The sequence below is a fragment of the Durio zibethinus genome, chromosome 8 (assembly GCF_047325235.1).
Source record: "Durio zibethinus cultivar Kanyao isolate XHJ-2024 chromosome 8, ASM4732523v1, whole genome shotgun sequence".
Taxonomy (NCBI): Eukaryota; Viridiplantae; Streptophyta; class Magnoliopsida; order Malvales; family Malvaceae; genus Durio; species Durio zibethinus.
The window spans coordinates 6,240,001-6,250,000 of NC_143169.1; the positions used below are offsets into that span (position 1 = coordinate 6,240,001).

At 50.8% G+C, this 10,000-nt stretch overlaps 4 non-coding genes and 1 pseudogene across 4 annotated transcripts; all 5 read left to right on the forward strand.

The window, feature by feature from the left end:
• The window catches only part of LOC149517355 (25S ribosomal RNA), a 1,480-nt pseudogene extending 1,034 nt beyond the window's left edge, over positions 1-446 (forward strand).
• A 4,394-nt stretch (positions 447-4,840) lies between these two features.
• Positions 4,841-6,646, forward strand: LOC149517356 (18S ribosomal RNA). The gene has a single exon (XR_016344377.1). It is a non-coding gene; the product is annotated as an 18S ribosomal RNA (ribosomal RNA).
• A 295-nt stretch (positions 6,647-6,941) lies between these two features.
• LOC149517357 (5.8S ribosomal RNA) lies at positions 6,942-7,097 on the forward strand. Its single transcript, XR_016344725.1, has one exon. It is a non-coding gene; the product is annotated as a 5.8S ribosomal RNA (ribosomal RNA).
• Positions 7,098-7,649: 552 nt separating this feature from the next.
• Positions 7,650-9,454, forward strand: LOC149517358 (18S ribosomal RNA). Its single transcript, XR_016344365.1, has one exon. It is a non-coding gene; the product is annotated as an 18S ribosomal RNA (ribosomal RNA).
• Positions 9,455-9,749: 295 nt separating this feature from the next.
• Positions 9,750-9,905, forward strand: LOC149517359 (5.8S ribosomal RNA). The gene has a single exon (XR_016344466.1). It is a non-coding gene; the product is annotated as a 5.8S ribosomal RNA (ribosomal RNA).
• The last annotated feature ends 95 nt before the right edge of the window (positions 9,906-10,000 follow it).

Consider the following 10,000-nt stretch of genomic DNA (forward strand, 5'->3'; position numbering starts at 1 on the left):
TTTGATTGTTCACCCACCAATAGGGAATGTGAGCTAGGTTTAGACCGTCATGAGACAGGTTAGCTTTACCCTACTAATGGCGGCGTCGCGATAGTAATTCAACTTAGTACGAGAGGAACCGTTGATTCACACAATTGGTCATCGTGAAGCTACCGTGCCTAGATTATGACTGAATGCCTCTAAGTCAAAATCCAGGCTAGAAGTGACGCGCGTGCCCACTGCTCGATTGCTGACCTGTAGTAAGGGCCCATGGCCCCCAAAGGCACGTGTCGTAGGTGTACCCCTACAGCGGACGAGTCGCACGGGCCTCTTTGGAGCTCAATTTCCATCGAGCCGCTGGTAGAATCTTTTACAGACAACTTAAATATGTGACGGGGTATTGTAAGTGGCAGAATGGCCTTGCTGCCACAATCCACTGAGATTCAGCCTTTTTGTCACTTCGATTCATCCCTTCCCCGTCGACCTTCCTTCTTTTCACGTCGACCCCTCCGAGATTGGACGTGACTCGGGGCCCCCCGTCCTCCGATCTCGATGGAGAATGAACTTCGCTCACCCTGGTCAGCCCTCAAATTTTTGTTTTAGCACCAAACCGATCGTTGGGGGCAGGATGCGCGAGCCGACCAAGGATCCCGCTGCTAGTTCCCTTCGTTTGTTACCCCAAATGCCATCGATAGCCTTTGGCCCTTGGTTGGTCGAGATCGAGAATGCACTACATATGCCTAAGTCAACCCATGAAATGAGCGTACGGGCGTCCAGCCAACCAGAGAGCCAGACTGCGTAAATCGAGGATCATCTCGGTCCCCCTCTACATGTTATCGATCTCGCTACGAGTCTTTTAGTCTGATTGGAGCTTAGACCGGGAATGAACTCCGTATGCCTAAGTCAACCCATGAAACGAGCATGTGGGTGCTGAGCCGACCAAAGAGGCATAATGTGCAAGCCAGGGATTGGCTCGGTCCCCATGTGGGTGCTGCTGATCCCGCTGTCAGTCCTAGTGCCACAACCCTCGGTCCGACTGGGGCTTAGACATGGAATGAACTCATTTGCCTAAGCCAACCCACGAAACGAGCGTGCGGGTGCTTAACCGGTCGGAGAGGCAGAATGCGCAAATCGGGGATCGACTCGATCCCTCCTGCATGCTGCCAATCCTGTTGCTGGTCCTGTTGCCTCAACCCTCGGTCCGATCCGTATGCTTAGAATGGGAATGAACTCCGTATGCTTAAACTGGGAATGAACTCTGTATGCTTAAGTCAACCCATGAAACGAGCGTGCAGGTGCTCAGTCAGCTAGAGAGGCAGAATGCGTAAGTCGAGGATCAATCTGGCCCCTTTTTGCATGTTATCGATCCCGCTGCAAGTCCTGCTATCGCAACCCTCAATCTGATCTGATCTTAGATTGGGAATGAACTTCGTATGCCTAAGTCAACCTATGAAATGAGCGAGTGGGCACTACGTCGGCCAGAGAGGCAGGATGCGCAAGCCGTGCATCATCAGGTGGTAGGTGGGTTTAGGCACATCTTCATATTTTTGCCATGCCAATGCCATTTTTATGGCTTGTAAATTCATACAATGGTCCCCTAAGCCTTCATGTGAAGTTTCGTGGTAAGACGACTCATTTTCTATTTTTCATGATTTTTGAAACTTTTTACGGTTCGAGATTTTTTAAAATTTTTTTAGAAGAAGTTTTGGCCCCAAATTTTGTAGACGTGATCCTTGTATTTTTGTTGGCATGCATAAAACATTTTAGCTAAAAACTCAAAGTGGAGAAGATTTTGTGACCATTTGAAAAAAGTGTCCCCATTTCAGACACTTGAATGGATACTGGCAGCAAACCTATAAAATCTCAAATACTTTTTAAGGGGGTGTAAGTTCTCAAGGTTTGATGAGGGATAAGGGGCCAATATAAGGGCCAAGTACCAGCACCCATCGCACATCATGTGCGCACACCCCTCGGCCCCCTAATCGTCAGAACCCCTAATGTCGTCAATCAGGTTCTCTGATGATGCTCCGACGATGGTGCCCCGGGTGACAAAAATAGGGTACCAGCACATGCCTGAGCCCAACATGTGCACTGTGGCTCAAAATTGAACTTCGGCCAAGGCCTCGACCATCAATGGCACATGATGGTGCATGGTGATGGCACATGCATCGACCATCATCGGCACAAGCTGCCCTTTGGTACGGGCACTTGCCTCGACTACCATCGTCACAAGCTAGGCCCTGGTATGGGTGGTTGCCTCAATCACCATCGACACATGCCGACCCTTGGTGCGGGCGGTTGTCTCGACCACCATCGGCACAAGTCGACCCTTGGTACGGGCGATTGCTTCGACCACCATCAGCACAAGATGGCCCCTGGTGCAGGCGATTGCATCGAACACCTTCAGCACATGCTACGTCATGGTACGGGCTGTTGCTTTGACCACCATCGGCACATGCTGAGCCTTGGTGCAGGCGGTTGCCTCGAATACCATCGGTACGTGTCGGGCCTTGGTACGGGCCGTTGCCTCGAGCACCATCGGCACTGGCCGGTCGTTGGTGTAGGCGATTTCCTTGACCACCTAGGGCACAAGGTAGCCCCTGGTACAGGCTGTTGCATCGAACACCATCAGCACAAGATGGCCCCTGGTGCAGGCGGTTGCATCGAACACCTTCAGCACATGCTGGACCTTGGTGCGGGCAGTTGCCTCAACCACCATCGACACAAGATGGCCCCTGGTGCGTGCGGTTGCATCGAACACCATCTACACATGTTGGGCCTTGGTGCTGGCAGTTACCTCAACCACCATCGACACATGCTGGGCCTAGGTGAAGGCAGTTACCTCGAACACCATCGGCACGTACTCGACCTTGGTACAGGCAGTTACCTCGAGCACCATCGATACAAGTCGACCCTTAGTGTTAGCTCTTACCTCGACCACCATCGGCAGAAGATGGCCCCTGGTGTGAGTGGTTCCGTCAAACACCAATGGCACATGCTGGCCCCTGGTGCGGGCGGTTACCTCAAACACCATCGGCACGTGCTGGACTTTTGTGCGGGCGGTTACCTCAACCACCATCGATAGAAGATGGCCCTTGGTGTGGGCAGTTACATCGAGCACTATAGGCACAAGCTGGCCCTTGGTGCGGGCGATTGCCTTGAACACCATCGGCACATGCTGGGCCTTGGTGCGGGCGATTGCCTCAACCACCATCGATAGAAGATGGCCCTTGCTGCGGGCGGTTGCCTTGACCACCATTGGCACAAGTCGGCCCTTGGTGCGGGCTCTTGCCTCGACCACCATCAACAAAAGATGGCCCCTGGTGCAGGCGGTTACATCAAACACCATCGACACATGCCGGGCCTTGGTGCGGGTGGTTACCCCAAACACCATCGGCACATGTCGAGCCTTGGTGTGGGCACATGCCTCGAGTTGGTGCGGGGGTTGCCTCAACCACCATCGATACACGCTGGCCCTTAGTACAGGTAGTCACATCGACTACCATTGGCACGCTGGCCCTTGGTACGAGCAGTCACATCGACCACCATTGGCACGCGCTAGCCCTTGGTGCGGGCACATGCCCTAACCACCATTGGCACCTGCTCACCCTCGGTGCGAGATATGTCTATTTGGAAAAAGTGTCCCCGTTTCAAACACTTTAACGTCTACTGATAGCATATCTGTAAAATCTCTAATGCTCTTTAAGGGGTGGTGGTCCGACACCCCCTCTTCCCCTTCCCACGGGGGGAGTAGGTGTGTGTGATGGGCCTCCCATTACGTACAGCTAGGCAACATCCCTCGAGCGAAATATAGGGCGTGCATGCCTTCCGATCGTTTTGTCCAGTGATTGGTTGCTCCGGTGACCGGTAGGCACCCATGGCCTCGATCGGTTGGCGTGCATGCAAAAAAAGGGAGCCGAACTCGAGCCCGTGCACATGACAGATGCGGCCCTAAACCCCAGACCAAGTCCCTGAATGGGGCAACAACTCCCTGGGGTGCTACGAGCAGAAGTCACGGTTACGGGCTTGGCCCATCCAGGTCTCTCGATATTTGATGATCTCGTGGTCCCTTCTCGTCGACCACAAAAATGCTTAGGGCTCGACGAGGCCGTGCATGTAGCTGATGCTGCCCGAGACCCCAGGAACAAGTCCCTGAATCGGGCAATGTACCTTTGGGGTGGTGTCAGCGGAGCTCGTGCGTGCAGTCTTGGTCGGGCCAAGCATCGGTGGTGTCGCTTTGTTGTTGCCTGTCGGATGGCAGGGGCAGTCTCATGGCCCTTGCTCGTGTTTTTCTCATGCCAAGTAGTTGTGGTGTGGCCTCACACGTCATTTCCTCCGTTCGCTCGTCAAGTAATCGATCAAGTGGATTGTGGACCGACGTGCGTGGATACTGCCACTTGTACGTAATGGGCATATGAGTGGTGCTATGGTTGTGCATGTGGGTACGCTCCGTGCTCTATGCATCAAACTATCGACCCATCATCCTCTTCAATCTCCCCCCATGCGGTTGCATACCCATGGGGGCGATCAGGATCCTATGTTGCATACCTGAATCGATGGAAACCAGATGTCTCGCCATCCCTCATCTGTTTCGTGTCCCGAGGGGCATGGGTTAGACGTCAATCATGGTCGGTGTCCCAAGTGCATCACCCAATCCTTCATGGCCACATTGGTGCACCGACGTTCGATCGTGCTCTCAGATGCGAAACGTTTAGCGGGCACAGGCTCTCGGCCCCCGTTCGTCCGATGCTATGTATTTCATGTGCTCGACACGCACAATGCTTGCACTTCGTATCGAGCTCTCTCCGTCGCTCGATCGATGCGTCAAGGCCCACGCGGTGCCAACGTCTTGAAGGAATGCTACCTGGTTGATCCTGCCAGTAGTCATATGCTTGTCTCAAAGATTAAGCCATGCATGTGTAAGTATGAACTAATTCAGACTGTGAAACTGGGAATGGCTCATTAAATCAGTTATAGTTTGTTTGATGGTATCTACTACTCGAATAACCGTAGTAATTCTAAAGCTAATACGTGCAACAAACCCTGACTTCTGGAAGGGATACATTTATTAGATAAAAGGTCGACGCGGGCTATGCCCATTGCTCTGATGATTCATGATAACTCATGGATTGCACGGCCTTTATGCCAGCGACGCATCATTCAAATTTCTGCCCAATCAATTTTCGATGGTAGGATAGTGGCCTACTATGGTGGTGACAGGGGATGGAGAATTAGGGTTTGATTTCGGAGAGGGAGCTTGAGAAATGGCTACCACATCCAAGGAAGGCAGCAGGTGCACAAATTACCTAATCCTGACATGGGGAGGTAGTGACAAGAAATAAGAATACCGGGCTCCATGAGTCTGGTAATTGGAATGAGTACAATCTATATCCCTTAACGATGATCCATTGGAGGGCAAGTCTGGTGCCAACAACCGTGGTAATTCCAGCTCCAATAGCGTATATTTAAGTTGTTGCAATTAAAAAACTGGTAGTTGGAACTAGGGTTGGGTCATCCGATCTACCTCATGGTGAGCACCGGTCTACTTGTCCCTACTACCGATGATGCGCTCCTAGACTTAATTGCCTGAGTCATTCCTCCAGCTCTGTTACTTTGAAGAAATTAGAGTGCTCAAAGCAGGCCTACGCTTGTATACATTAGCATGGGATAACATCATAAGATTTCGATCCTATTGTGTTGGCCTTTGGGATCGGAGTAATGATTAATAGGGACAGTCGAGGGCATTCATATTTCATAGTCAGAGGTGAAATTCTTGGATTTATGAAAGATGAACAACTACGAAAGCATTTGCCAAGGATGTTTTCATTAATCAAGAACGAAAGTTGGGGGCTCGAAGATGATCAGATACCGTCCTAGTCTCAACCATAAACGATGTCGACCAGGGATCAGTGGATGTTACTTTTAGGACTCCGTCGGCACCTTATGAGAAATCAAAGTCTTTGGGTTCCATGGGGAGTATGGTCGCAAGGCTGAAACTTAAAGCAATTGATGGAAGGGCACCACTAGGAGTGGAGCCTGTGACGTAATTAGACTCAACACAGGGAAACTTACCAGGTCCAGACATAGTAAGGATTGATAAATTGAGAGCTCTTTCTTGATTCTATAGATGGTGGTGCATGGTCGTTCTTAGTTGGTGGAGCGATTTATCTAGTTAATTTCGTTAACGAACGAGACCTCAGCCTACTAACTAGCTACGTAGAGGTGATCCTTCATGGCTAGCTTTTTAAAGGGACTATGGCCGCTTAGGCCAAGGAAGTTTAAGGCAATAACAGGTCTGTGATGCCCTTAGATGTTCTGGGCCGCACGCGCGCCACACTGATGTATTCAACGAGTCTATAGCCTTACCCGACAGGCCCGGGTAATCTTTGAAATTTCATCATGATGGGGATAGATCATTGCATTTGTTGGTCTTCAACGAGGAATTCCTAGTAAGCGTGAGTCATCAGCTTACGTTGACTATGTCCCTACCCTTTGTACACACCGCCATCGCTCTTACCGATTGAATGGTCCGGTGAAGTGTTCAGATCGTGACGACATGGACGGTCCGTCACCCGCGACGTCGTGAGAAGTCCACTGAACCTTATCATGTAGAGGAAGGACAAGTCGTAACAAGGTTTTCATAGGTGAACCTGTGGAAGGATCATTATCGAAACCCCGCTCGATGGATGACCCACGGATGCGTTAATGAAACATCGAGGGGGCAAGGGTGCCCCCGCACCCCAAGCCCCCTCCGACCCCGGGCGGGCACGACGGTCGCTCCGTCCCCCCTATTGGGCGGGCGAAACAATCAGCGTCATCTTGCCTGCCACTGAACAACGAACCCCCGACGCGAATCACCCCAAGGAACCAAAATGAAAACGGAGCGCGCGTGCCGTCGCCATTTCGTCCGAGGTGCATGTACAGGTGGCACTGCGACTCTTTTTGTCATGAAAAAACTGAACGGCTCTCAGCAACGGATATCTCGACTCTCGCATCGATGAAGAACGTAACGAAATGTGATACTTGGTATGAATTGTAGAATCCCATGAACGATCGAGTCTTTGAACGCAAGTTACGCCCCAAGCCATTAGGTCGAGGGCACACCTGCCTGGGTGTCATGCACCATCACTCCCTCTTCGACCCCCCTCCCGTCGGGCTCCAAGGGAATAAGGTGGGTGAAAGATGGCCTCCTGCGATCCCGTGGGTCACGGTTGGCCCAAAAACAAGTCCCCAGCAACGACAGTGCTATGACCTCGGTGGTAGAGCTCCCGACATGCCTCGTTCTCGATGATGCATGCTCCTTGTCCACCCGGACCCCTTCGGACCCTCGGTATCACTCGATCAATGCTCGTGTCACCACCCCAGGTCAGACAAGTGATCCCGTTTAGTTTAAGCATATCAATAAGCAGAGGAAAAGAAACTTACTAGGATTCTCGAGGGGCCACGAGTTGGACGTCAATCGTGGTCGGTGTCCCAGTGCATTGGTGCACCGGCATTCGATCGTGCTCTCGGATGTGAAACGTTTAGCGAGCGCGGGCTCTCAACCCCCGTTCATCTGATGCTACGTATTTCACGTGCTCACGCACGACACTTGTGCTCTATGTCAGGCTCTCTCCATCACTCGGTCGATGTATCGAGGCCCATATGGTGCCAACGTCCTAAAGGAATGCTACCTGATTGATCCTGCCAGTAGTCATATGCTTGTCTCAAAGATTAAGCCATGCATGTGTAAGTATGAACTAATTCAGACTGTGAAACTGCGAATGGCTCATTAAATCAGTTATAGTTTGTTTGATGGTATCTACTACTCAAATAACCGTAGTAATTTTAGAGCTAATACGTGCAACAAACCCTGACTTTTGGAAAGGGATGCATTTATTAGATAAAAGGTCGACGTAGGCTATGCCTATTGCTCTGATGATTTATGATAACTCGATGGATCGCACGGCCTTTGTGCTAGTGACGCATCATTCAAATTTTTGCCCTATCAACTTTTGATGGTAGGATAGTGGCCTACTATGGTGGTGATGGGTGATGGAGAATTAGGGTTCGATTCCGGAGAGGGAGCCTGAGAAACGGCTACCACATCCAAGGAAGGCAGTAGGCGTGCAAATTACCCAATCCTGACACGGGGAGAAAGTGACAATAAATAACAATACCGGGCCTCATGTGTCTGGTAATTGGAATGAGTATAATCTAAATCCCTTAACAAGGATCCATTGGAGGGCGACTCTGGTGCCAGCAATCGCGGTAATTCCAGCTCCAATAGCATATATTTATGTTATTGCAGTTAAAAAGCTCGTAGTTGGAACTACGGCTGCATCCGATCCGTCTCACGGTGAACACCGATCTACTCGTCCCTACTGCAGGTGATGTGCTCCTAGACTTAATTGCCCGGGTTGTTCCTTCGACGTTATTACTTTGAAGAAATTAGAGTGCTCAAAGCAGGCCTACGCTTGTATACATTAGCATGGGATAACATCATAGGATTTCGATCCTATTGTGTTGGCCTTTGGGATCGGAGTAATGATTAATAGGGACTGTCGAGGGCATTCATATTTCATAGTCAGAGGTGAAATTCTTGGATTTATGAAAGATGAACAACTACGAAAGCATTTGCCAAGGATGTTTTCATTAATCAAGAACGAAAGTTGGGGGCTCGAAGATGATCAGATACCGTCCTAGTCTCAACCATAAACGATGTCGACCAGGGATCAGTGGATGTTACTTTTAGGATTCCGTCGGCACCTTAGGAGAAATCAAAGTCTTTGGGTTCCGAGGGGAGTATGGTCACAAGGCTGAAACTTAAAGGAATTGATGGAAGGGCACCACCAGGAGTGGAGCCTGCGGCTTAATTTGACTTAACACGGAAAAACTTGCCAGGTCCAGACATAGTAAAGATTAACAGACTGAGAGCTCTTTCTTGATTCTATGGGTGGTGGTGCATGGCCGTTCTTAGTTAGTGGAGCGATTTGTTTGGTTAATTTCGTTAACGAACGAGACCTCAGCCTGCTAACTAGCTAGCAGAGGTGATCCTTCATGGCTAGCTTCTTAGAGGGACTATGGCCGTGTAGGCCAAGGAAGTTTGAGGAAATAATAGGTCTGTGATGCCCTTAGATGTTCTGGGCTGCACGTGCGCTACACTGATGTATTCAACGAGTCTATAGCCTTGGTCAACAGGCTCGGGTAATCTTTGAAATTTCATCGTGATAGGGATAGATCATTGCAATTGTTGGTCTTCAACGAGAAATTCCTAGTAAGCGCTAGTCATCAGTTCGCGTTGACTACGTCCCTGCCCTTTGTACACACCGTCTATCGCTCCTACCGATTGAATGGTCCAGTAAAGTGTTCAAATCGCGGCGATGTGGATGGTCCGCTGCCCGTGATGTTGTGAGAAGTCCACTGTACCTTATCATTTAGAGGAAGGAGAAGTCATAACAAGGTTTCTGTAGGTGAACCTATAGAAGGATCATTGTCGAAACCCCGCTCGACAGACGACCCACGGACGCGTTAATGAAACACCGAGGGGGCGAGGGTGCCCCCGCGCCTCAAGCCCCCTTCGACCCTGGGCGGGTGTAATGGTGGCTCCGTCCCCCCTACGGGGAAGGCAGAACGATCGATGTCGTCTCACCAGTCGCTGAACAACGAACCCTCAGCGCGAATCACGCCAAGGAACCGAAACAAAAATGGAGCCCTCGCACCGTCACCATTCCGTCCGCGATGCGTGCGCGGGCGGCACGGCGACTGCTTTTATCGCGAAAAAATTGAACGACTCTCGGCAATGGATATCTCAGCTCTCGCATCGATAAAGAACGTAGCAAAATGCGATACCTGGTGTGAATTGCAGAATCCCATGAACCATTGAGTCTTTCAACGCAAGTTGTGCCCCAAGCCATTAGGCCAAGGGCACGCCTGCCTGGGTGTCATGCATTGTCGTCCCCCCTCCGACCCCCCACCCGTTGGGCTCTAGAGGAAGGGGGCGGGCGAAAGATGGCCTCTCGTGATCTTGTGGGTCATGGTT